This window comes from Rissa tridactyla, chromosome 20 (assembly GCF_028500815.1).
Source record: "Rissa tridactyla isolate bRisTri1 chromosome 20, bRisTri1.patW.cur.20221130, whole genome shotgun sequence".
NCBI classification, from domain to species: Eukaryota; Metazoa; Chordata; class Aves; order Charadriiformes; family Laridae; genus Rissa; species Rissa tridactyla.
Window position 1 is genome coordinate 7,453,100 of NC_071485.1, and position 26,700 is coordinate 7,479,799.

Below are 26,700 nucleotides of genomic sequence, written 5' to 3' on the forward strand. Positions count from 1 at the left end.
CTGGATAATTCAGTGTTTGCTGATTGATAAAGCTTCTCCCCAACCTCCTATTTCGGTGGAGGACCTCCATGAGAGCACGCAGGCCCCGAGCAGTTCCTGGGGGGTGACACACAGAATAATCCCATTTTTCACCACTGCTGCCGTGGCTGGATTCCCCTCCCTACTGAGATTCCTGCCGCCCCTTCTGTGCTGGTGTAGTGACCTTTTCATATTAGTGCTGATGTCCTCCCATTTCTAATTCCTGGCGAGGACATTCTCAAGAGGAGCGGTATAACAAAAAGAAAGGCTGTTGCAACGCTGTGCTATGTTTAAGAAGCCATAAATGCTGAGATAGGATTTAAAGAGTTCTGCCCATGTCAGACAGTTGTGTACATGTGATGTAGAGGAGGAGAAGCCCAGTACTGCCTGGCTTTACTTTTTAATTTGGGTTTCTCTCTGATCAGAACTGTCCAGAGGCCCCTCTCCATAACACCAAGCTGCCTACTTGAGCTAGGCATGAGGACAAGTGTGTCTCCACTAACTGCAGCACGACTGTCAGCACAAATATATTTTACATTTAAGTTTGCCTCTGATTATTGATGCAGCTCTTCTTTCCTTCTGCTGTCATATGGTAGCTTCACTCTGAATATCATTTAATATAGCTTGCAAGCTCTTAGGGCTCATACAAAAAGCTTCTTTTTCTCCAGCAATGGATGCAGTGTATTTTCCTACTTGTTAAACGGGCTTAATTTCATATTGGTGTTTTCCAAGAGGACCTGGAGTCCTGAGAAAGTCCGGTTTCCAGCTGTGCTGAAGCTTTAGTCCCTGACAGTATGGTCACACTACAGGCCCAGGAGCAAGCTGAAGCGCTGGACTCGTTCAGTTAACGCTCTCCAAGCCAAACGAGCTGTGGGGCAGGAGGGCTGGGAGGAGCGGGACTGGGGGCCTGCTCATGGCCAGTGGTTGCACCCTGGCTCGTCTTTATTTAACGATACGACACAGCCTGAGCTCCTGAGAAACATTTGCAAACCCTGCAGAAGTTTGTTAGCGTATAATGCTTCTTAGGAACTTCTGACTATTTTAACTTTTGGTTTTCAGGTGTGTCTTGGATTCCGTTGGTATTCAGTGAGGAGCCGGCCCCGAACCTGCCTTTTGCACCCTTTGAGAACGCTGTTCCCTGTGGAGCAACCTCTCTGTAGCCAGCACATCTGAAAGACCTGTGGAAGGTTACGCTTTTCCCACACAGGTGAGATGAAACATCCTCTTAGCAGATCACGTAGGAAGAGAATAGCTGAAGAAAAGCTTCAAATAACACTTTAACATGTTTTCAACAGAGGTACTGTTTATGTGCGTGCTCTAAACGTTATATACCAGTATTTTTCTGATTGAATTTATTTCTGCGCTTTCATTCTAATATTAAATTAGTCAGTTAAAATGGATTTATGCGAATCAGGCCCCGTTGTATTTACCAGGAGAGAGTTGGTTGCCGGAAGTGGATCTGTCTTTCTCAACTGATTCTTTGAACTAGTGAAGGTAGAACGGACGCAATGTGGTGAGTGAAAATGGGAGAGAATTTCAAAGTACTAGCGGCTGCTTTGTTTGTATAGCACACAGTCTTTATCACAGGGTAATAAATGATATTGCGCTGTCTGTATGCTCTCTGTGGAATGGACAAGGGTTTCTCATTTCATGCTTCATTCACAGCCAGCAATGCTGATTTCACAGAGTCAGCACCTATGCTTAGCACAGAGGGAAGAACAACAATATATTTATGGCCTATAAGAGACAAATACTTCCATTTCCAGTACACGGCAGAACAGGATCGCATTGCCTCGAAAGAGAGAAACAGTGGAGAGGAGAGGCCTTGTGTATGCGGCCAGAAGTTGAAAATTTTTACAGAAGATCCAAATTCCGTTGAGGACATGCAGTGCCTTTTGCCGACTCACATGGAAAAGGCACCAGCGGCTTCCATAAGGATGTATGATTTTGGAGGAAAAGAAAAAGATGTTCATTTTAGAGAAGGGAAGCCAGCTCCTCCACAAATACAAGGGGATGAATAGTCTTGTCATGGGATATTGTTGTGATGGACTAAGCATCCACCTTCTTTTTGCCTCTGAGGAGGTGTTTTCTAAGCTAACCCTTCTCAGTCCTCCTGTTTTCTCATTCTTATGACCTGTAATTGTTTAGTATCTACCCTCCAATTTCCAAGAGCAATTGAGTTTCTTTCTACACAACGTCAACGGTATTCAAAGAATTAAATTAAAAGGTCTGGAGGCATTTATATTTTTTGTATCCTTGCAACCCATCCCACTCAATTAGGAGGTGAAATTCAAGCTCAAACCCCAGGTAACTTTTTCTTTTCTTATCAGAACTGTTTTGCAGTGTAAGGTGCTTTCTTTTACTTTTACTGGAATGTGAATAGATTTTGGTGGAATAGGGACAATTATCTAGAAAGATCTGTTAGTGAATTAGCCAAGGAAAGGCAAAGAACCAAGTATCTTCCATCTCATACAAATAAATGAGCTACGTCTGAAGATTTAAGCAATCAGATTTGCATAATGAACGTGTTTATGCCACATTATAGTCACCTGGTTTACAAATTCAGTGAGCATTTCACCACTATTATCGGCTGTCATAGTAGAAAAATGAAACATTTGGGCAAAAATAGTTTTAAGGCAATGCGAATGTATTTTACTTTGCTTTTTAACATCTGATCTTCAAGAAGTTTTTCTTATGTGAGGAGTAAACTCACATTGGTGGTTGAAAATGTAGGATTAGTGCATCTAGCTTTTAGTGATTTGGGCAGGGGATTCTTTGTCTGAATTCTATTCCAGGTTACTTAAACTGAGCAGCTGGCTGTCTTTTGTATCTTCTATTTAATTTTCTATTTTCTGTTATAAGCTTTTCCACACAGTTTTGGTTTTGTTTTTTTTTTTTTTTTTTACAGCATGATCTAGTGCAATGGTGGTTTGATTTAAGCACGGTCCCTTCGGCCTCATTTTAGGCATGATTTTCAAGAGCAGAAAGAAGAGTTTATCCACTTGTGTATCTGAAAATCCTCCAAATACTATTTGCATTATTTGGGCAACCTGTCCAAATATAGTGTTTTCATTAATTACTGTATGGATGTTTTTCCCTTGTAGGCCTAATTAATTTCTCTCTGACCTCTACAAAATGAGTTCACAAAATGTGAACTGTCTCTCTTATCTTCTTTCCATGCTTAGTTCACTGGCTGAGGGGGAGGTTTAGCATTACCTATCTCTTGCCATCCATTTTGCTCCAAAAATCCATAGATGCGACAGGGTTGCATCCTGTTAGTTCTGTGCTGTTTTACGTTTTTTCCTATGTCACATTTACTGCTGTGCTTCATGGTTTTTCCTCCCTCAGACTTCAAATCAGGGTGTCAGTAAAAACCTAATTTATAAGGGGTGAGGCAAAAGAGTTTTGGATGTTTAATTTCCAAACAATGCATTTGTTTTACTTGAGATTTGAGCAAGAAAGGCAGCTTCCCGCCAAGGAATGAGTTCCTGAAGAGATGCGTATTTCCAGAAACGACAGTTTACTTAAGATGCCTCAGTTTCTTTGCTTGCCCAAGTTCACACATCTTTAATGAGGTCTGATTTTTTTCCTCTGTCTAAAACTTGCTTAGTCTCCCAGTCTTGACATCCCAAGCTATTTGTCACTTTAGAAAAACTGTGGCTGCTGCCTCAGCAGGTGCGAAGCTGCAAGCATGGATTCGGCTGTGCAGTGCGCTTACCTCATCTGCTCTCACAAAACCTGTGTATCTTATCATTTTTAACATTTAGAAGCACTGTGGCATTTTTTTAGAGCACTAGTTTTATATGCTGCAGTGCCGTACTCCATGGAGTGGGAATTGTAGTGGTTTAGTTCACGTTAGGACTGCTTCTGAGATCATGTCCACCTGCGCAGCAGACCTTGCTTTTTGGACTGCCTTCCTTTTACCGTCTGCAAAATCCTACATCACAGGCACAACTCCTTGTGAGAAACTGCTTCTAAGTCTACACCGAGAGCAGCGCAGGGTCTGAGACCCGTCCTGCGTGGCACCAGTACAGGAGAACCTCTTGTGGCACTGTGTGCCAGCTGTACGCGGCTGTTCTTCTGGAACGTGGGTCTCGAAGTACCGTGAAGTGGGTGGTTTATGATCTTTCTTGTTTCCCTCTGTGGAAACGGGGCTTAGCTTGCAATGAATACAATGGATTTATTTTTAATTAAGGCAGCTGGGATATGACTTACAGCGGTTCCTCAACACCTAGAAGACCTGAAGCACAGACTCTGTTGTTCAGACTCAGAGCGGTGGCCTGGGAAAGGGCCCGAGCCACAGAGGTGTTAGTGGTGCCTGTGGAGCAGCGGGGTCTGGTATTTATCGGGCAGGTACAGGTTTTTGTGCTTATACAAAATATTTTCTGAAAAATTGAAAGTGGATCACAAAGAAACTACTCTCAAATTCAGGTCACATGTATTAGTTTTGGCTCAGGTATTTGTATTTCTCTTCACAGCAAACAAAGAGGAGAATTTTATCCTGTTTACCCAGCAGGTGAGGGATCTGTTACCTCCAAGGCATGAGGCTTGGGTTTGAATCCATCCTCGCTGCAGGAGTTTTTGAACACAGGAGCTCTTAGAGCAGGCTCTCGTATCACGTGTACCTCTGCCTGAAGATGTTCCATCATTTTTTAAAAATACATGTTTTAACAGTATGGCTTAAATACATCCAGTTGTATCAGAAGATATGACGCCAAGATGCTTCTTGTTAGCCTGCCGGTGACCTCCAGCCGTGCAAGCAGAGGTTGTGTTCTTAGAAGAAGCAGCCTTAGTAAGGAACGGGATTTGCTAGTCAAATATCTCCTTGCGAAAGGTAGCTGTTTTTCAATTATAAGACTGCACACACATATATTTTTATGACCAGATTCTCGGTAAGGTAATGCACCTTTAATTCATTGGAAATTAATGAAGCTGTAGGAGCAACTGAGAGTAAATAGTGGCTTCTGTGGGTTAGTGACTGAAATGAAAAATCAAATAACTTCATTTCATGTCGAGGTATTGGATCCCCTTCTGCTTCCAATATTTAATTTTTTTATTCCTTTGGTTGTTTTAGAAAAAGAAACCCAAACACACAAAAAAACCCCCCCACCCCACAATTAAAAACCCAGAGAGAGAGACAGCAAAAGGAAAAAACACATCAAACAAAAATCGAAATCACTTAGATATGCAGGTGGTTGAATTTCACCCCCTAGATATTTACCCTTGCTTTCAATCACATTTGAAGCAAATTTTGCTATTCATCTTTTTCCTCCTTCTTATTTTTTTCTGCACTGCACTTTCCAGAGGATTTGCTAAAAATATTTTTCCAATTCAAGTGCTGGGTACCTGAGGGTCAGGCTACTTTATTTTTTCGCTTACCTGTTGTCGCTCTGGCTGGAGGTAGAAATATCAGTGGAAAAGCCAGTCATGCCGCCTTTTCCACGCTCCTTGGCTAACTGTGCACAATAGTGAAGACCGCACAAAAAGCCTGCTCCTAGAGGAATACATCTTAATATTAACATTTAGTATCTAACCTATTATCTGTAATACAGAATGCTTGTAGTGTGAGGGACCAAAGTTGTCTGATTCGTTCCAAATTTATGAAGTTATAATCTTCAGGCTCTAAACGAAGGACAAATTTAGCATCCAAATTCTTACTCTCTTACGTACAGTCTATAATACAGAATGCCTGTAGTCTAAGGGACTGAAGTTGACTGATTTATTCCAAATTTATGATGTTACAATTTTCAGACTCTAAATAAAGGGCAAATTTAGCATCCAAATTCTCTTTTCTATCTCCCTTTTGTAGACTTAAGGTGACAGAGTCAGGTTTTTTGAAGTGCAGCTTTCTTGCAGACTAGAATAAATGTACCTGGTTTTGTAGTGATTCATACGGCTTTATTTTCTTTCAAAGATCTTTGGATGCATCTCCCCCTTTTATTTTTTTTCCCCTTTTAGCATGAAGCCAATTCTTGCACTGATGATACATTTTCTTGTACAGTGGCTTATAATAAAATAAAATGTCGTTAAAAAGTAAGAATATAGATAAGACTACGTGTGCACCCGAGGTATTGGTATGATTTGGTTCTTATCCAGTGGTAAGGTGTCAAACCCATGACACAAATTTTAATTTATCAGAGACCTCCTGTGATAGACAAGCCCTTGATTTAGAAAACAATCTCATAAAAGAATCCTGCTTCTATAGCATAATTTTTTCCAGGCCTGCAAGGAGACTCTGTCTCTGCCGGAGGTAAGGTGGAAGTATACGCATCGTTTTGTGATCACTAATATTCAGAAGTCACAATCTGTGGAAAAATGTGTACCCTGTGTGGGGGAAATATGTCTCTCTGAATTCATACACCCCTAAATCTACCCAGCTGTCTGCCTGTTCTCTGATGTCATACAAAATAGTTGGCTAAACTGGCTGAATTATTGCTTGGCGGGCTGCTGGCTAAATCAGTGGAATGGGCAATCCAGCAACAGCATTTACCTTTCGGTAGCTCCCCACCCCAAAACAGATTTATTGTCTTGAATTTGGACTGGCACCAATTCAGATGAAGAAGGGATTTTTAATTTAGACAAAATGAAGACCTGTGTGTGGAGGTGGATATTTGGGGGTGCTAAAAGTTGCATGGAAAGTCGATGACAGGACTGGAAGGAGATGCCGTATCTCATAGACCTTCATTCAGGGGGTTGTTTTCTGTGCTATTGTCCTTGATGTGTCACAGGGAGAGTTCTGCCATGCACTTCTGAATAAGCTTGGTCATCATGCCTGCTGCATCTGATCCTGCTTTTTAAACCTCGATGCATGATGTTCTTCTGGAGTGACTGTGCCTCCTGGTGTTTGGATAACATCTAATGCCAGAGCCTGACCTGCGTTTGGCCATGACGTTATGTTAGAGAGAGCTAAATAATAGGGAAGAGATTGTTTCTCAAACCAATTTTGACCTTATGAGGTCAGAAAGATTCTTGAGACAACATTTTACACCAGCCTTCCAAGCTATTTATCGAATCATCTGTCCCACCCTTGTGACTCTCCAGGTTTTAGGTTGGTAGTTCCTTTTCATAAAACTTTCGAGGTTAAATCACCCAGTTGAACTTAAAGAAGCTTAGGCTTGGCTACCGGCCAAAAAGCTCTCAAAGTGAAGCATCCCAGAAGGATAATGTTTTCCACCTTTCAAATCTCAAATGGTTCACTGCCATTCTAATTGCGGTCTCCGTCAGAATAGCCTCCCATAGGGAGAAGTGGGGGAAAAAAAAAGACAAAAAGCATAGTTTCTCTATATAAAGATAAGACAATTGATTGCAACCTATAAAGCTACCAATTATACAAGATTTGCTTGTTGTGTATTTTAAGTGTTACCATAGACTAAAATTCAGGTTTCCAAGCACTATCGCAGTCATCTAGTGTGACTGAACAAATGGGATGCTTTAAAAAACGTGCAATCACTGAGCCTCCGAGAGCCCCAACTGTAAGCATTTAATTGCCATTGACAGTTCTGGCCAATTAAGTCTCTGCAGTAATGATCGCATCAGCAAAAATTACGGGATCTTTTATGTTCAGATAACCACAGTTCCTAATTGGAAGACGGTTTCAATGAAATCTTTTCTCTCCATTACCAAAACTAACATTAGGGATCAGAGGGATCAGTGTTGCGATCAGCGGGTTGCGAACTTTGCCAGGGGTGAGAAAGGCAATCGGGATTCTTGCAGAGCCGTGAAAATGTGAGTGTAGTATAAAGTGAAGAAAATGTTGCTGCTCCTCTCCTTTTGCCCCTCCAGATCAGTTGTTCTCTGGTTGTGTTTGCCCCGTGTAGTGTGGGGTTCATGAGACAGAGCTGAGCCTGAGCTACTTCTTTCAAAGGGAATTATTGACCCGACGTTTCCCTGCTGCGGAACGTGAGTTCTGCTTAGAAAGATACTCTTCGCAGTGTAAATTGTGCTCGCTCATAGTTACCAATGCTGTACTTTGTAGACAAACCTTCTATTAATATCTAAAGCTTGTACATACTTCAGTGCATTTAGCTGTAGATTCATGTTTATGTAAACATGACAATTAGAGCATTATTCTTGTACTTCAACTGATGCAAGGAAGTCATAGCAGTATGGTGCCCAAAATAAGGCATCTTCTACATGGAAGTACTAACAAAAACTCTTAGAATCATAGAATTGCCCAGGTTGGAAGGGACCTTTCAGATCATCCGGTCCAACCACCAACCTTACTCTGACAAAAAAACATCATTAACCCATATCTCTAAGCACTACATCTACCCGTCTTTTAAATCCCTCCAGGGATGGTGCCTCAACCCCTTCCCTGGGCAGCCTGTTCCAATGCTTAATAACCCTTTCAATGTAAGAATTTTTCCTAATTTCCAGTTATCTTGACTGGCCTTGGGTTCTAGCTTTATTGTCTTGCAGTAGCTATCAATCATTTTTCAAGCGTTAGCTAGAGAAAGGCCTTGTTGGAAATGTTAGCTCAGCCCACCAGTCTGTCGGCTCTTCCTCGCACGTACTGCAATCTGCAAAGCAGAGTAAGCCTCCCTGGTATTTCACCTGCCCGTTAAGTGTGGGACTTCAGCGACTGATCATCTAAAAATCACCTAGTCCAATTAACAAGGTAACCCGAGGGAGAAAACGAGCTGGAATGTTCCGGCCAATCTACAAGTCGTCAGGACACCGGGCTCTTAGTTAAGGACTGGGACTCCCCCGTAGCAGCGGCTGAACGCAGTCCCAGTGGGGCAGAGCACGAGCCCGCTGACTTGTTCCTGCTCTGGCTGGACTGACACATACTCTTGCGTGATGGGATTACATGATGTTTGTTGTTATGGGCAATATTGTGTTTTTTCACTTATATGCATCCGTGTTAGGTTTTTATTCTTTGAATTTCAATTTTAATCTCTTTTTCTTTAGAATTCATATCTCATTCCTTTTAAAGTGATATAGGCTAATTTAATTGAGCAGCCTCTAGAATAATAGGAAAGTTATGCTAATTTTTGGAGATTGAATTGTGTCTCTCTTTTTTTGCTCGTGAAAGAATGTGCTCTTGCTTTATGGGAAACTTGCTCTCTTTTTTTATGGAGAGTTGGAATTGTTTCTTTAATACATTACAAGCTCATCAGGAAAGGATCACAGGGACTGAATCCTGCGGGCAAAGGTATTTGACACTGCAGCCTTTTATGCCTTTCAGGAAAAGCCTGTGTGGGAATGTGTTTTAACAGAAGTTAAAGCAAGCCTAATATCTGAATTCAGAAGTAAATCCTGTTATGGCTATTTAAGAATGCTCGTTATTTAAAGGTCCCAAAGTTGTTATTGCTGGTGCTATGGATGTTTTTATTTATAGGCCGTGGGCTACAGCGCTCGACTGAACCTTGCAGGAGCCATCTTTGCCGTTGCTTTCTGAACAGTCTTCATCCCTCACTTCGCTGCTTTATCACCAGGTATGAACTGGAGATAATAGTACTGGTCTAAGTTTAAGCGCTTTGCAAACAGTTGTTACAAAGAAATAATACAAAACCTATTGGTGTGGTACGGCTGTGGTTTGCCAAGGCTACAGAGTTCCTTAGAGATTCACGTGTGCATTTTTCCCGCCCCGGTATGTGGGATTTCTGTTCGCAAAAGGAGGTTTCCTCAGCCAGATTTCAAACCCTACCAAGTGCCAGTTAAAAAACACTGCTTTGTAGCATTAGCCGCAATGTACGCTGATTTTTGCATGGTAAAAATGACCGTGTAAGGGCAAGGCACTAGAGAATAGTACCTTCTAACAGTACCTTAAAATAACTTGTAGCTCCTGAGCCCCACGGGCACTGTGGTTTTAGCTTTATTTTGCTATACGGCATTAGGACCGAGTCCCTGATTGGGTAGCATAGAAGCCATGGTCTCCTGTCAAATGAGGTAATGTCTGTAGTTCTACTCTGGTCCCATATTATTAATTCTGTAACTAAAGAGAGCTTGTCGCTGTGACGCTTATAGGGCTGTAGTAACACTTGTACCTTTTAATAAACAAACATTCATAGGAGTGCTCAGGAAGACATCGAGTTAGATTCCTGTGATAAACAATACGAAGAAGCCCTTAATAACACTTGACTTGGAGCAGAATTCATTGTAAAGCCAAATGAATTTCTTTGCCTGGGGTGGAACACTGAGAGAAAATTATGAGAACAAGGACACTAATTTTTATGGTTTCCGATGTGCTTTTTTTCTGTGAAATGCCTTTTAGGTCTGTGGTAAGAATTAAACTGGGGATGAGACTAGCCGGCAAGCCCGGATTTGCTGAACAAACACAAAGTTTGAAGTATGAGCACATGCGTGGAGTCAGCGTTCAGACCTCAATGTGTGAGCATCCCAGGGGTGGCTGGGCTGGGGGATGGGACGTGAGTCCTAGTCAGACCTCTGGTGTAGATCTGGTGTGTTCCTTGTTCAAAGGCAGGTCTCTCCCAGTGTCTTTTTTTTTTTTTTTTTTTTTTTTACTCTTTTACCCCATTTTGTTTCTCTGCAGACTATGAAAATCCACAGGGATTCTTTCATTGCCCAAGTGTCTAGACGCATCCTGTAGGTAATCTGTAAGCAATATGATAACGGCAACAACAGACGTTAGTTCAAGTCCTAATGTAATTTCTGATGGAAACTCATATCTGTTCAGGTTTTTTGGCTTTATGAGGAGGGTGAATAGATGCCAGTAATTTCCCTTTAGTGACCACCGTCGCTTTCTGCTCTTTTCACAACGTGGCATCGACTTCATTTCTTGTTTCGCTCTGCTGCGGACGCAGGGTCAGCTCCCGGTGCCCCCTCTCTCGCTGCTACCCCCATATCTTCCCAGGAATAGGGCAGTTTCCCTTCTTGTGTGGGGGAAGCAAGGATGCTGGTCAGCCAGTGTTGGTGCTGCTGCTTTCCCTGACCTCTTTTCCCTGCGGCACGAATGAAATAGAGATCATCTGTTACGTTACACCGTCTCAATTCCTACTCAGCAGCGCAGGGGCCAGATAATGGAGTCGGAGTTTCTACCTCTGGGTCGGGAAATGGAATTGGGCTCACGGTGGTGATGATCAAAACTTGCTGCAATTGAATGGCTCTTTCAGTGTCCTGCGAGAAAAGAGTGTATTGGTTCAGCTGGGTCTAAGCCTGGTTCTTTTTTTAGCATTTCAGTCTCAGGTGTCTCTTCTGCTTCAGTTAACTAAACTGGAGCTGAATTAGCTGTAAGGCTCATCAGTTTTGTACCTTCCACGGGAATTCAGCTTGGTAATGAGAGAAAAGAAAATACAGTGTAAATTCAAAATTCAGATATTTGATTCTTGAAAATCAAGCGCAGTATTATACTGCATGTTAGGGCCATAATTGCCTATATGTGGCAATTCCTGTGCATGCTCTTGAGTTTATCGTGGGATTTTTATAAATGGGTGTACATTTATGCGTGCTTCAGATCTGTTTTGCATTGCTAGAGTGGTATAAAGGAGCATTGGCACAAATGGTAATCTTGCCCATTTTTCTTCTTCTGAATTTTCACCTTTTGCAAATTTGTCCGTACATGTTAAGTAATTACGGATCAGAAGATGTCCGTTATAGATGACTCACTTCGGTTAATAAATGTCATGGTCTGTTTTAGTCCTTAATTACTTGAGTTGACCTACTCCAGTCAAATCATCTTTGAGCATCAGGAAATACGTTAGGAAAGTTTGACATTCCAAATTGCTAAAAAAATTTTAAAAAATTTCAAAATCAATTGTAACAGAGGAGCCTCATAGACAAGGGATTCACTAACTCACTGCAAGCACCTGTGACTGCTTTACATGGCACAGGTCGAAAAAATAGTGTGAGAAAATGAGACTGTTTGCGGCCAACTGATCACATTTTAGATTAAAAGTAGAACAGTTGCAAAATTAAAAGTATTCTGAAGTTTAGGATTCATTGGAATGCAAACAGGTCACTCTAAAGCCTTCTACAATGAGTGAGGAGACATCAACAAACACAAGTTGTTCAAACAACGTGAAATCAGATGCTTCGCAGAAGGGTGGCTCACGTTGCTGTTTATATCTTCTGGCAGTGTCACCGCGATGTAAAAGGGCACTATGTAATGGGAAAACATGTCCAGGATATTAGGAATTTTGGACACACCAAAGTGACTCCTGTAGTAGTAAGTTTTCACTTGGGTCAAGCAAAACACTTGATTTATAAAGCTGTCAAGATGTTTTGGGCCACTGACTTTTGTGTTTTGTTGGAGAGTAGTGTTAACTAATTTTTCAGTTAAAACCAGTAATTTCATCTGGTTGATGATCTGAGGGCCGGAGCCCCTCTGCTGTGAGGACAGGCTGAGAGAGTTGGGGGGGTTCAGCCTGGAGAAGAGAAGGCTCCGGGGAGACCTTGGAGCCCCTTCCAGGCCCTAAAGGGGCTCCAGGAAAGCTGGGGAGGGACTCTGGAGCAGGGAGGGGAGCCACGGGACGAGGGGGAAGGGTTTTGAACTGAAAGAGGGGAGATTGAGATGAGATCTGGGGAAGAAATTGTTTGTTGTGAGGGTGGTGAGCCCCTGGCCCAGGTTGCCCAGAGAAGCTGTGGCTGCCCCATCCCTGGAGGGGTTCAAGGCCAGGTTGGCCGGGGCTTGGAGCAACCCGGGCTGGTGGGAGGTGTCCCTGCCCAGGGCAGGGGTTGGCACTGGGTGGTCTTTAAGGTCCCTTCCAACCCGAACCATTCTGTGATCTCATGGGAAGTGGAATTATTGGTGATACTGTGTTGATGACTATGACTACTTGGTTTTTCCTTGAAAGCCAGTTTTGCCTGTAAACGTTTTCCAGCTCAAATCCAAGTTCAGGTTCCTGTGTGGCTTCTATAAGACTGACTTAGAGGACCCAACATATCAATGTTAAGCTAAGTTTTTTGAGTAGAGTATATAGTCGCTTAGCCTTATATTTATCTTACCGTTTACACTGGAAGGCCCAACTGTTTTTCCATCCAGTTGCTTATGAATAAATAATATGACATGCTGTCTCCTCAACAGCTGCTTTTCTTGCCTTCCTTCTGCCAGTGATGCAGAAAGTCACCGCACATTTGCATATGAAATACCTGCTCCAAATCACATTTGTGTGTCCTGGACCAATGCACAGGAGAATAATGAGCCCCCAGGCAGCGCTCTTAGATCTCTGTGGGCCAGGTAACTTATCTGAATGTGGCTCAGGTGGTGGCCTCTGGAAAGTTTATTCTCTTATTCAGACTTAGGGTAAATTTAAGCATCCACCACGCCCCTGCCCTTTGGAACTATCCGTTTGAGCGTCATCAGCGTTTTATAGCTTGCCCGTCGCAATGGAAACAGTTGGGGTCTAAACTGCTGGAAGATGATCGCACTTAAAACTGAGCACGTCTTGTGAATGGGAGGCATTGTACAGAATGAAGAGGGCTGAGGGATAAATTTCTATATCGTAATTGTCTGTGTTATAGAAAGAATGCGTTTCAAATGTGTCTTTTCCAAATTCCTCTTATTGTTGTTTCTTCGGGGCATAAAGATCTTTGATGAAAGAAAGAGGAAAAAATAACAGCGAAACCGTTTGTACTGGTAGAAAATAGTTACATAAAATATGGGAGTCTGAGAAATGCAGAAAACCAAAACCCCAAAACAAACCCAAAAAACCTCAACAGAAACTCTAGAATAATAATAATAATAAAAAAGTCTTTAGCCTACCAGAATATATGCACGTTCTGAATGCCTGTGTGTCTGGTGCTCATGCCCTACACCGTGGTGTCTCAGAAGCTGTCCGGTGTATGCCACAGCTGCGCGTTGACTCTAGTGCCCATCACTCCTCTTCTTTCTGTTGGGAACACCCAAGTCTGAGAGCCAGAAAGGGGCTGAATTTCTCGGAAAAGGGCTTCTGCGACTTGTGGGACCCAGCGTGATCCCCATCTGCCTTGCGGTGTAGAGGCTAAATAACTGCTCTGGCAGTGCAATTATAATACAGAGTTGTGCAAGGCTGCACGTTTTTAAAAAAACAAAAATTAGGGCTTTAAATATCAGGGATGTACATAATGTATAACAGTCCATTAGAAAAATACAGGAAGCACTGGGATAAAATTAGGAAACACAAGCAAAAGAAAAAATAGTCTTATTGGGCAACTGTGATATAAAGAAGGTAGAACTATAGTTAGGAGGGAAGGGCTTGCAAGAGAGAAGGCTCCAGCAACCAAATGGTTTGTGTATTTAAGTGCTCGTACCCCAGTATGTGTATTTTTATGCGAGAACAGAGTTCAGATTGTTAGTACAGTGTAGAAATGGTAGATAGGCAGGAGAAGTAAGTCTGTAAGAACTGTAGGTGGGCATGAATGATGAAGGTTAAACCAGAGCAACGGACTAGAACAGTGGATGAAAGCGGTATCTTTTTTGCGTGCAGCATGTTGGCGTGTCCACTTGTGAAATCTGGGTCTGTGCCTGGTTTTGAAATTCAAGATGGCAGAGTCACAGCTACGGCTAAGGGCAAGTTGGGATTTTTTGTTGTTGGAATTTTTTTTCCGTTCTTGCTAGAGACATACATTTGCTAACATGTAGGAACCAGTGGCAAATCCTGAAATATCGGCTCTGTCCATGGAAAGCACAGCTCATTATGGACAAGACAGCAAGAACTGGAAAATCATTAAGCACACTTACTGTACTGTAGAAATTCTTAATTTTGCTGGTTTAATTTTCAGTTGATTTTAGATGTGAAATTTGGAGTGATTTATTGCCATTGTTCTTCTGACTGGATGCAATCCAGTGCCCAAAGTCTTCCAAGTAGGGCAAGGTGTTAAACGGCTTGATAGAATCAATGCATTCTTCTGATTGCCGTAATTTGTAAGTCAATTAACTAAATCAAAAGATAAAAAGCTGAATTGGCAACAAGGGCAAGTTGGGGTTTTTTGTTGTTGAAATTTTTTTTTCAGTTCGTGCTAGAGACATACATTTGCTAACATGTAGGAACCAGTGGCAAATCCTGAAATATCAGCTCTGTCCATGGAAAGCACAGCTCATTATGGACAAGACAGCAAGAACTGGAAAATCAAACTTGCGTTGACTAATATGTTTTAGGAGAGTCCTAACAAATGAGAGAACTTGTTCAAGAAAAATAAATAATAATAATAATAAAAAAATCTTTAATCGGGTATCCACAAGTGAAAGAAGGCATCTCTCTCATGGAAGAACACATTAAAATTTTCTGAAGATGTCGAAAAGTAAGAGTCAAAAGCAGAAAGTCAGAATTATGCTTCTTACTCTCTGAAGAAGCTTTTTTACAATTCCACCTTGAAATGTGAGCACTTCCCAAAGTGTTGGTTTTGTTTGCTGCCTAAAATCCTGGCCATGTATCCCAGTAGCAGCTGCTAAGTGGGAGCCATTTAGGAACTGGAAAAATGCGACAATGAAACTAACACATACGGAACATGACAAAATATTTAAAAGAAATAAAGAAGTAAGAATTTTGATGCTGCAGTACTACTGAAATGACAATATGTGGACAGGTTTCCATGATCATGAGGAGGAAATAATCCATTAACTTATTTCCTGCAGGCTATTGAAAGTTCCCGTATTGCATGCGGTCAGCTGTGACATTGTAGATGATGTAGTTTGGGAAGAAGACTTTATCCCAATAGTAAGTGTATGAATCTGAAAAGTGAAGTCTGAGCCTCCATTTATTTTTTTTTTTTTTTTCTTTTAGGTGCCCTTAAAATATGAACTCTTCTGCTGTAATACTCTCCTTTATTGTATTTTGTAGTTAGAATGCTGCTTGTGTGGTTGCTTCTATTTTCCGTCCTTTCCGCGTCTGTCATCTTTGCTTCATCTTTCCCTGTAGAGTTCCTTTTGCCTTGCTCACGTGGAAGTAGGGGTCAGTGAGACCCCAGTGCTTTCTGCTACTAATTTGGGCAACTCTATAAGCAAATCCATGTTGAATGAAGCATTTTACAAAACCAGCTGAAACCCAGACAATAGAAGCCTAAAAAGTGCATATTTTTCTTCAGTTGCTAATTAAAGGGAACACCACATCAAATATTTGTTTTGCTCTCAACCTGTGATTTACACCTGTTGGTAAGAGCAATTAAACTTTTAATTCAGTAAAACATACTCTGCTTTATCTATGCACAGATTTGATGCTTATCTGTTAGCATAAGTCCATCCAGATGAACGAAGCCCAAATGGTAAGGGGGGGATCCAATTTCTTTTGTCTCAGCCAACGAACATGCTGCTCTAATTAAAAGTCTGCATGGAATATTTATAAGCAAGGAGAAAAAGAGTAACTCCCACCAGTAAGTCTGCCAAAAACAATGAGTGCAGAGTGGAAATCCTCTGAGTAAGGGAATCATAAACTTTTCTGTGATATTTGTCTTTGTTTTCCCATCTCGGAGGGCCTGCATGACAGTTTGGATAAAATATATATGGTGTTATTAAAAAATAAATTGTCGAGTTGACTGCAGAAGTTACTAGATGAAATTGTGTCGCTTGTATTATGCAGGAGGTCAAAAAATGATTAAGAATGTTACTTACTGGTCTTAAAAAGTGCAGAAATGCTTAATAGATAGAGGTGTGAGTCCGTTCAGAGAACCTGGCTGCAGATGAGCAGCTGATCCCAGACCTGGAATAAAGTTTCTTTTTCCTCAGTAATCTCCAAATGCCTCTTAGAGTACTTTTCATCAGCGGATTTTGAAGGACTTGGCATCATTGCTCCCATGCTACAGATTTGTGGGGAGACAGAAGAATGAACTGCCGAATGTAAGGGTCACCTACAGCGAGTGCCAGCGCCGGAGAGAAAGACGAGTCTCTGGATCACTGCTCTCCTCCCTTCCCTGCCTTACCTTCCCCGCACTTGGGCTTTTTCGGAGCTTTTATGCACCCTGCTGGCATTCACAAATATCCTTCGTAATGGCCCTTTTTCGTGAGGGTGTGAGTTTAGCATGCTAAGCAGCACTGAGGCGAGCAGTTCCTCAGCCCTGTGCTGCACACAGCAGCATATGGATTAATAATACTCCTCAAAGCGCGATCTGTAAAAGCTGAGGGTGATGAGCAGCTTTTGAGAAGGGTCCCTGTTGTCTCCCTGGATGGGAAGATGAAGCACTAGGTGTCTGGTTCCAAAAAATGGAAATTCAAAATTTTATACACCGTGACATATATTTTAATATTTTTTTTTCCACCAACGATGATCCTAATTTTGTATTATACAAATCTTACTATTGCGGTGATTGTTTTATTTTATTCTCCCCTACCTTCTTCCCGGAGTACTGACAATAACACTGTACATCCTCTTACGGCGGGGGGGGGACGCCCGCCTGGGTGGCGTGTGCCCTACAAATCATCTTTCTGTTGAGTGGGAAAGGGATGGGAGCAGTTGGGGCAGATAGCAATATTATGCTTCATTTACATAATCTTTATCTGAATGAAGTTCACCTTCTAATTCCAGTGAAGCCTTCTGCAGAGCTCCTCCCGGCATCCAGGAGAGCCGCTGCGGGAACTCAGGTGCTTTCGTGCCACTGGGGCTTTCGAATTAATCCCTGCTCTGGAAATGGCTACCCGGTCTCTCAAAGTCCGAGCCTGTCTCTCCCTTATCTGTGGAATGCTATTGGAAAGGCTTTTATTTTAGTAATCCACGTGTAGCTATTTAAGAACTCATTCCTACAGAATGAATTTTATGCAGAACCTTGTTGATTTTTATCTTGGCAAAAAGTTCCGGTCAGTCCAGTAGAGCTTTTCTTTCCTTGATTTTTTGGTAGTCTTTGGTTGAGAGAAGCATGCTAATTGTTGGAGGCAGCTTCAAATCTCCTGACCTCAGAGAAATTTGTTTATCGTTAAATATATGTATATGCGATACGTGATATGTTTATATATATGTATTTAAGCCAGGGTTTAGAGCAGCATCTGCCGCAATAGCCTGCATTGCACAGTTCTGCAGTAAGTGTAACCTTCTGATATTTTTAGTATCTCAGCTAATCTGTCCACTCTGCTGTCCGCCGGTGTAATTGTAGCAATCATCATCTTATTCCAAAAAAATAAATAAATAGGGAAATAACCAAACTTACCTTACTCACGGGGAGTTTTGAACGGCTTCCCTGTGCTCAAGGGCTTCATTTGAGTGGAGTGTCCGGTGGGAAGTGGTCCAGCGCTGATGGAGCGAACGAGGGCTCAGGCTCAGGCAGGCGTCAGGCTCGTGGATGGGGACTCTCTTTAGAGATTCTGGATTGTTTGCAACAGGCTTGATACTCTGCCTGATATGGAGGAAGGCAAGTTTGGAGTTTAATTCCTCAAAGGTTGGAAGAGTAACAACCTCAGTAGGAATGTAGGTGGGTTTTTTTTTTTTTTTGTTGCTTCAGATTTCCAGAATTTTCTTTTGATTTTGCGTATGTGTTTTTAGTATGTTGATCTGAAAAAAAAAAAATAAAAAAAAAAATCCCAGAATTGAATATTACACGAAGTATCTGACTATCTTTTTCCTTAATGATTCCGAACAATTGGATATTTTTTTTTAATTATTGTGAGGACTTAATAATGTACTATAATTTTCAATGTATGTTTTGCAAAGTAACACTGATGTTGCTGTCAGTGCTCCATTTTGTGATTTTTTTGAGCATCCCTCTTAGTGGTTTCTTCTTCTCCTGTTGGAGACCTAATTCAACAGAATATAGAAATGCTTTTCCTTTTAACAAAGACTTAAAAAAATACCCAAAACCAAAGAAAGGGCACTAGGGAAACAGTCTTGTTCTGCAGTGTAAAAAATGTGGTTTTATTACCGAGGGGAGTGGCTTGGCAGAAGCAGAAGAAATTTTGCTTTGGAAAAAACTAAAGCAAAAGCTTTAAAATATTTTTTTCATAGTAATTTTAAGGAGCTAAGATTTCTGAACTGGGTACAAGAAGTCATTAAGCTGGAATTTGGATTTGCATCATGAAACGCACATAATAGAATTTGTACGTGTGACACAAATTTCTCCATCGCTAATGAAAGTTCGTTATGGAACTTTGCATATTCTCCTCAACAAGGCCAACTCATTCTGCCCCAGTAGATCAATTAACTTTTCTTCGCCATCTGTTCGGCCAGCCATTAGTTCTGTCAACATTGCATCTTCTGGTGGCTTTCAACAACAGCAGGGCTTTGGGAAGCTGGAGAGGAGGCGGGTGCCGGTAGTGCGCTGGAGTGTGCTCGCTGGACGCTGTGTTAGCAGCCGGAAAGTCCTTGAAAAGAGGCTTGAAAAGAGGATTTGCCGATGGATGGTGGACAGTGATTCTATCTGTAGCTTATTCTTCATTCAGCTAAATAAATGTTGGGTTTGGTGCTCCTCATGGTTTCCAGAATCACGTGAGCAAATCTGACTTTGAGTGTAGCCCTAACCAGAAGCGTGATTCTACTTTTGGTAAAAATTGATGAAATCTCTCCCTGGCCTTCAGCGATATTAGGATCAGCCCATAGGAGACCAAGGCATATGGGCCTACTGAATTATGGAAGGACTTTGAACAGTGTACTGTGCTCAGAAGCTCCCACTCAGAATGTCATGTCTTTGTTAGGAAAGGACGAAAAGTTGAAGACTGTTGAGAACAAGGACACTGATAGCTACTGCGTCCCTTTGAACGTCTGTCTGCTGAGAGCTCTGCCTCAAGATACACCCTGTACTTATGTAGCTCTGAAAGTATTTCTCATCTCCTGGTGCTCCTGTAGAATGGAACGTAGGAATATAGCTACAAAGGGTATGCTGTAGATTATACGTGCCAGTGTTAGACGACGCTTGCAAATCTTTGGGTAGAAAAAGGGAGTTTCAACAAATGGGATGGTTTTTTGGGGCCAGTGCCACTGTGGAACATCACCTCTCCGGGGCTGTGCGAGGCTAAACATTCCTTTTTCTTTTTGAAGAGTACCAGCGTTGCTTTTTACTTAGCAGCTATCCTGCATTCAGAAATAGTATTGTTCAGTGCTCAGAACTGCCGGTCATCCGTGCAGTAACAAAGTGGTATGAGCACAAAGAGGAGAATACAAAGAAGCTTTAGGAAAGAAATCGATTTACTGTTTGAGAGGATTTTGCCATACAGAAAAGCAAAGAGGAGAGTTTTATTTTTAAATCATAAAAAAACTGTCAGGCGTCTCTTAAAACATGGAATCATCCTTGCTACATTATCTGCCGTGCCAAGTAATTGAGCTTCGACTTTAAGCACCCTGCAGATATTTCGCTTTCTATCGTTATATGTGAAACACAAATACCGAAGCTGTAGTCTGTAGGGTTTCTTCCTTATTTGTTGCCTAAGTTGGAAGGCAAGTGCAGTGGGGGAAGCAGGGAAAGTACAACTTTCTGATTAAAGTATCCGAATGCCACCCTGGGAGAGGAGATGATGTCCCTGGACTGACAGAGGGTTCAGCTCGATGGTACGTCAGTTAGGTTAACTCAAAATGCCACAGATCACCTCTGAAAATAACGATAATGCTGACATAGCTGTTCATATAACAGCAAGGCAACTTACGGAACTCATCCAACTGAAAAAAAAAAAAAGCCTATTTAACTTTCTTGAAGTGCTTTTAAGCTGGATTCGTTACCCAAATCAATTCACCACGCAAACAAACGTTATGCCGTCCCACGGGAAAGGACGTTGTGAGAGCGTGAGTGAGTGGTCAGGACAGAACTGGAGATATTTTTGAAAAGAGTCTTGTCTAATCGGATTGTAACGACGTGTAGTGACCTTCCTCTGGCCACACAATCCATGAATTCACGTAAGATTTTTTTAATGAGAAAACTCTGTGTACATAGCATTAAAGGCGGGGGGAGAGAAAAGATTGTTTCTTACTTTCTTCCTCTGTGATGAGAATGACAGCAACCCATATTAGGAACTAAATGGTCTGGAAAATTATAATTAAGGAAAACCCAAACATTTTGTTGTGAAAATACAAAACCGAAATGAAGCTTTTAAGAAAGGAGGCAAAGTAATTCATGCCTACCAATGAAACATCAGGAGTTGTTTCCTTAAGAAGGATTTGGTTTTTTAGGAGAACTCAGAATTCCAGGAAAGAAATCTAATGTAATTCACTCTGCATCTCTTTTATTGTTGTGTTATTTTCTTTTGAAAAATGTTGTTTTAATCGGAGTCTTTTCAATGTAAGCAAGCATCCAAATGACTCTGGTAATGACTGGCTGTGATAGGGTCTTTCTGGAGTTTGGGTCTTTTTAAAAACCTCAAAAGGGTTTCATCCAGTGCAAAATGAGATTGCTGCAGGTAACTGGTGGAAATTTTCTTTAGATACCTAAATTTTCTTTTGTTGTTTTGGTTTAATATTCTTATTCTGTGGATGGAAATTCTCGAGCTGGACATAGTCGTTTGCAGAATCGGGTGCTCTGTACAGGTCTGGCAGCATAGGGAGACACCTGCTAAGACAAACCCATTCCATACATTCCAAAATATTCCATATTTTCTTAAGTGAATAAAAGGCACGTGTCCCTGGCTTTTGACAGATTTGAAGCTAGAAATTCTCTCCCTCATAGAAATGCTTATAGGTATAGCACTTCTCCTGTTCTTTGCCTGTTGTCAGTGCTGAAAGCCACATGCGATATGAATGGCTCTGAAATAGGCTCCGCGCAGGGAACGTGCCAAAAAGTGCCATTGATTTTCTAGTGTCAGGAGTTTGTTTGTAGGGGGGGCAACCAGAAAATGGAATAGATCCTGTGTTACCTCTAGATGTCATGCCTTTTGGAAAACCTGGAGATTTGTGGGGGTATTTAATGCGTCATGAAGAATATTCACAGCTTTATGCTTTTCAGTTTCTATTATGTTGAATATTCATATGAGAAAAATATTACTAGCCAGCTTTTAAGTTACTCGGTCTTATCTAAACCCCCTTTAGAACTGTACCCTACAGAGCCCAGATGTTGTCCAGCTCTCCTTAGTCTGTATAAGGATTAAAACCCCATTTATGCCGGGCCATAGGTCAGAGCTCGGTGTGTTTGTGTGGGCTGAGAGATCGGTGTTTGTCTGCTGAAAGAGCCGGGTGCCGAGTCTATTATTACCCCCGGCCTCTCCCTGCTTCTATCATAATGCCATTAATGAAGAATTAATAATAGCAGAAAATCAAAAGAGCCTAGAGCAGATATCTTCCTCGAAAAACAACTTGAACAAATAAAACAGCAAAATTATATCTTTGTGTGTGTGTATGTGTGTTAATGTTACCTAACTTGCTATTGCTCAGTAGCGTTGCAGTGTTACAGACCTCTGGCTTTCAGAGTTTTTCTTTCATCTCGGCAGAAATGGATCAATATTAACAACATTCTGCTTTAAAATAGTAATAATCTCTACCGAGTTCCTGTTTCCGTCGAGATAGATTACTTTTCTACACAAATGGTTACTCTGGGCCCTTTCTCACTTGCCATTTCACCCTCCGCACCTGGGAACTTCAGTAAATCCTTCCTTAGATCAGATTTTACCGTATTTGTCAATATTGTCACCAGCTGTTTGTGTCTCTGGGGTTAATGTCTTGTTGATGCTTCCCTCATTTTCCCACTTCCTAAGACTTAGAAATAAACTTTTAAAAAAAAAAAAAAAAAAAAAAAAAGAAACCAAACCAGAAACCTCCAGCTGAAAATTCAGACTATTCAGAAATTCAAGTGCTTTACAGATCTGTTAAGCCGTGTCATAGACTCTCAAGGGAAGAGACAGGAGCCCTTTTTCCTGAAATCTTTAAATGTAGCTCAGAACAAGTTCTCTGCTACGTACTGCACGGAACAATCCGCCGTTGGCAGAGGGACCGCTTTGGATTTTATGTATATAGTAACAGGAGCGAGCAGTGAGCAAACAAGAAATAGCATCAAATAACAAGTTAACAAGCATTTATTGTGTGTGTAAATTAAATGTTTGATATGTAGAATTGGGTGACCTAGTTAAAGCTTTTCACCTCTGTCTTAGAGGAACATCTGAAGATAGCCATGTAACTTAAAAGACTTGGAATATAATAAAAATTGTTTGAGGTCAAGGAGATAAGTTATACCTGTAGCTTGGGCTTATCTATCAAAAAATTTCACAGAAGCTACTTGTGCATAAACACTGTGCTTTTTTTCATTCCTGAAGGAGATGATGGTTCTTTCAGAAATAGTTTTCGTGTCCGCTGCTTCTTATCTGAAACGCGAGTGCATCCGTTAACCTGAAGTGCAAGCTCCTCAATTACAGCGATGGTTGGAAACTAATTAAGGATCAGAGGTGCCGCAGCGTTGGGAGCTTTGTGGTGGCACGGTGGCTTCCTTCCACGCAGCGGCAGGTACGGCACTGGGATTCTCATTCCTTGTAGAGGAGTTTGGACTGAATTTCTCTCAAGGGGCTGGGGGAAAGAGTTTTAGGAGCGCTCGTATCACCATCAGCTGCGCAAACACTATCTCCTTGGCCTCCTGGCTGGGAAAGGAGTAGCTGCTACTGTAGGGTAAAGGATTTACATTTAAACAATTTCTGTATTCATCTCCTCTCTGCTTTTCGCCAAATTTTTGTTTTAAACCTGTAAAGTTGCGTGTTTTTCTGTGAGAAAACATGCCTGGTCTTTCTAAAAAACAACGCAAGCAAAAACAAAAGGTGCGTGCTTCTGCTTGAAAAGAACTCAATGTTCAGATTAGGGGGTAAGGATGTTATTTGTTTTGGTTAATACAAAATTAAGGAGTTCAGTTTTCAACGTCTTCTAAATTTGTGTTTAAGTGGATAACGCTGCTGGAGCCCTGGAGGACACTGTTCCCCAGTAGGTCCATGGCTGGAGTGGGCTGTGAGTGGCCTCCGGTCCTGGTTCTCGCGCGCGCGTTTCTTTGGTGACAGTGACACCTCCAGTGCGCTCCTGGAGCCCTTCCTTGGCATCCTGTCGCCAGGGGAACGATGTGCAGACTCTTTTACAAAATGATTTTGAGACGTGCGTGTGGATGAAAAGAGTTAGATACAGGCTTTTGGTGTTATGATAAATGTTTCATAGTTGGGTAAATGCCAATCTGATAAGGTGTTTAGTGAATTTAAATGCTATTGTTGATGTTAATCCTTGAAGGAGGATTAAACTGCAGTGAACAGAAGATAATTCACTTCTGAATGGCAATGCTCACGTTTCTTTTATGTTCATGAACTTGACCATTTTAATTAATGCATCTTAAATTTCCTGAATAGGATGAGTGCGAGTCTATAGATGAGTGACGATGTCTGTAGAGGGGTTTCTGGCTACTTTTTCAAATTGGGCCTTTGTTTTCCAGAGCTTTCTTAAATGAATGCCGAGACAATGCACAACAGAAAAACAGGCTCTTGTACAAACAGAATTAACATCAAAAAGATACTGCTGATTCTAGTTCCCTCGGTTTGATCAGGGGAATGAATAGATTATTAAGACACAATATCCTTATATCATCTCCTGCCATCAGTACAGAGAGGAAATAAGTATACAAATCACTAAATTGCTTCAAAGCTGCTTGGCAACTGCAAATTACAAAACTGATCATCTGACTCATTTATATTTCTTTCAAAGAAGAGAAGAAGGAAAAAAAAACAGTTCAGGTTTCTCACAAGGAGTAAATCCTGTTGCAGGCTGTACTGTAACAGCATCAGGGCTTTGTCAGAAAAATCACAATATGCAAAACATGCAGTAGTTAATAATAATAACAAAAAACGGCTGTGCTTCCCTTTGGCTTTGTCCTTTCACTCCCTATCATCCCCAGAGCAAGCCTAAACATGAATATAGCTTAAACTTGGTTGCTTTTATCCATGAGTACGTCTATATGCCAACACGTTACATTGACGGTGCTTTTTTTGTCTAGTCCTTCTTTCTTCTGACTGGTTTTAGTAACCTGGAACCGTAATAGAGGAAAACAAGTCTCACATGTAGGGAGAATTTGTGGGTCATGCATATAAAACACTAGCTCTGGGATTTGGGAGTGCTACATGTCCTCTCTCTGCCACGGACTTTGTGACGGTCCTTAGGTGAATCATTTATCCTCAGTTTATTCCCATTCTCCGAGTTCTACTTGAAAGGACGGAAAAAGGAAGGAAAATCTCAAATTGGCACTCTGTTTCTTACAGGTAGCAAAGTGGGACATGGAGAGATTGGCTTTTTCAAGACAGCAAAAAATGGGGGGTGAACTTTTGCTTCTTATGTCTCTTTTCTGTAACCAGGGAATCAGCTGTTTCTGAAATGTGCCAGATGTTTTATTCATCATGCAGGTGTCTCAAATCTTCGTGTGGTGCTAGCTTTCCGTTTTTAAGAGCTCTTGAAATCACTTGTTGGAGGTATGTTGTCCTTCCTGTGCGAACCACTGCAACCCAACAGAGGAGCGCCGCACCCCAGCTCCGCCTGCCATCTCATCGCCTGCCTTGCTGCTGCTTGGCCCAAACAATTATTTCTCTGGTGACGTTGAAGTTAAACATTCTGGGTTCATAGAAGGATCTTTTGGTGCAGCAGGTAAGCACCATCTACAGGCTATTAATGGTTTTCCAAATAAACCATTTGTCCAGGCAGTCAGCTCTTAGAGCTTCTGTGTTTCTGGTTGGGGTATTTCCCCCCCCCTATTTCTTTCCACTTTGTTCTTCTTTATTGAGAAACTTTTTGCTTCTTAGTTGTGAACAAGGGATAATGGAACAACCAGTATTTTTCACAATCGGTAAATAATGTAGACCTCGAAGGGAGGAAATAGGAAAGCTATTGAGAGAAGTAAATGAAAATGGAATTACGTTGCTTTACAAGATGCAGATATACCGAAAGCAGTTTTAGACGTAAGAGGCAATACTTTCTGTCATTTGTATTTAGGTCTTAGCATGGGTTGATGCTTTTTGCTTTGTTTCAGTATTAACTCTTTATTAAGATCTCCATCTGTCACGGATTTCACCGTTTTATGTTTGCTAAACGTATCTGTACAATGCAAAGAGCTTTTTATTAGTTTTTAAAATGAGCTGTCCTTTCACAGTGATGAGAAGAGGCAGAGCACAGAACGGATGAGAAACACAATTAAAAGGCACAGATTGTGCATCCTTGAAACGGCGCTAAGCTGACACATCCTGGCTGTGCGGTACGCTCTAGGTGAGGAGTAGAATGTAAAGATCTTCCCCAGCTTGCTTTCAGGCGCTTATCTAGGGACTCCTTCACTGGTAGTGAATGATGCCTCCTTAGAGGCTCTGGTCATCAACAAACCACTTAGGGAGAATTGTATCATCTCCCGTTTGCAGAGGTTTAAAAATGAGGACAAAACAATGGTGTAGCTTGCCTGGAAGTGCTCTGGAAATGAACAGCAGAGGTAGTGTCCCGAGTTGCCAAATAGAGAAGGCTGTGGAGCGTGCAGGTTAAATGACTGCTTAACATGGAGCGTAGAAGTGTGAAACAGCCACCTAAAAGACCCAGTCCTTTACCTCAAAACCTGCATGTTCTTGCTGAAGACCCAAAGTTCACCTTGTGTCTTGGGAGAAGAGATTTAGCCTTCGGAGAAGTGTCAGCAAAGGAAAAGCTTCTGTAACCTTGGCTGTTGTTAACGCCTCTGCTATTGCTTCCGAGAAGAGCACAACAAAGACCCAGAATTTGCCGCTTATTGAGAGGGGTTTAAATAGTCAACTCCTGTTTATGTTTTCTCAGAAATAGCTCTGAACAGAAACACTCCCAGGGAAATGGAATTTGCTCTGGGCTTATCTTTTTATTGTGACTTATAGGAATTGTGCCAGGTAAATGTTTGTGGACTCACACAGGTCTGAAGATTGCTGCTATCATCCTGATGACAAAAATATGGGAC

General features: G+C 41.6%; 1 protein-coding gene across 8 annotated transcripts in view; it reads left to right on the top strand.

Annotated features, from left to right (window-relative positions):
* The window catches only part of LRRTM4 (leucine rich repeat transmembrane neuronal 4), a 487,149-nt gene that overhangs the window by 102,359 nt on the left and 358,090 nt on the right, over positions 1-26,700 (top strand). For all 8 annotated transcript variants that reach the window (XM_054180794.1, XM_054180792.1, XM_054180805.1 and 5 more), the window contains 2 exons: positions 1,078-1,225; positions 9,359-9,455. The gene's annotated coding sequence lies outside the window, so the exon portion shown is untranslated. The remainder of the gene's footprint in view (positions 1-1,077; positions 1,226-9,358; positions 9,456-26,700) is intronic.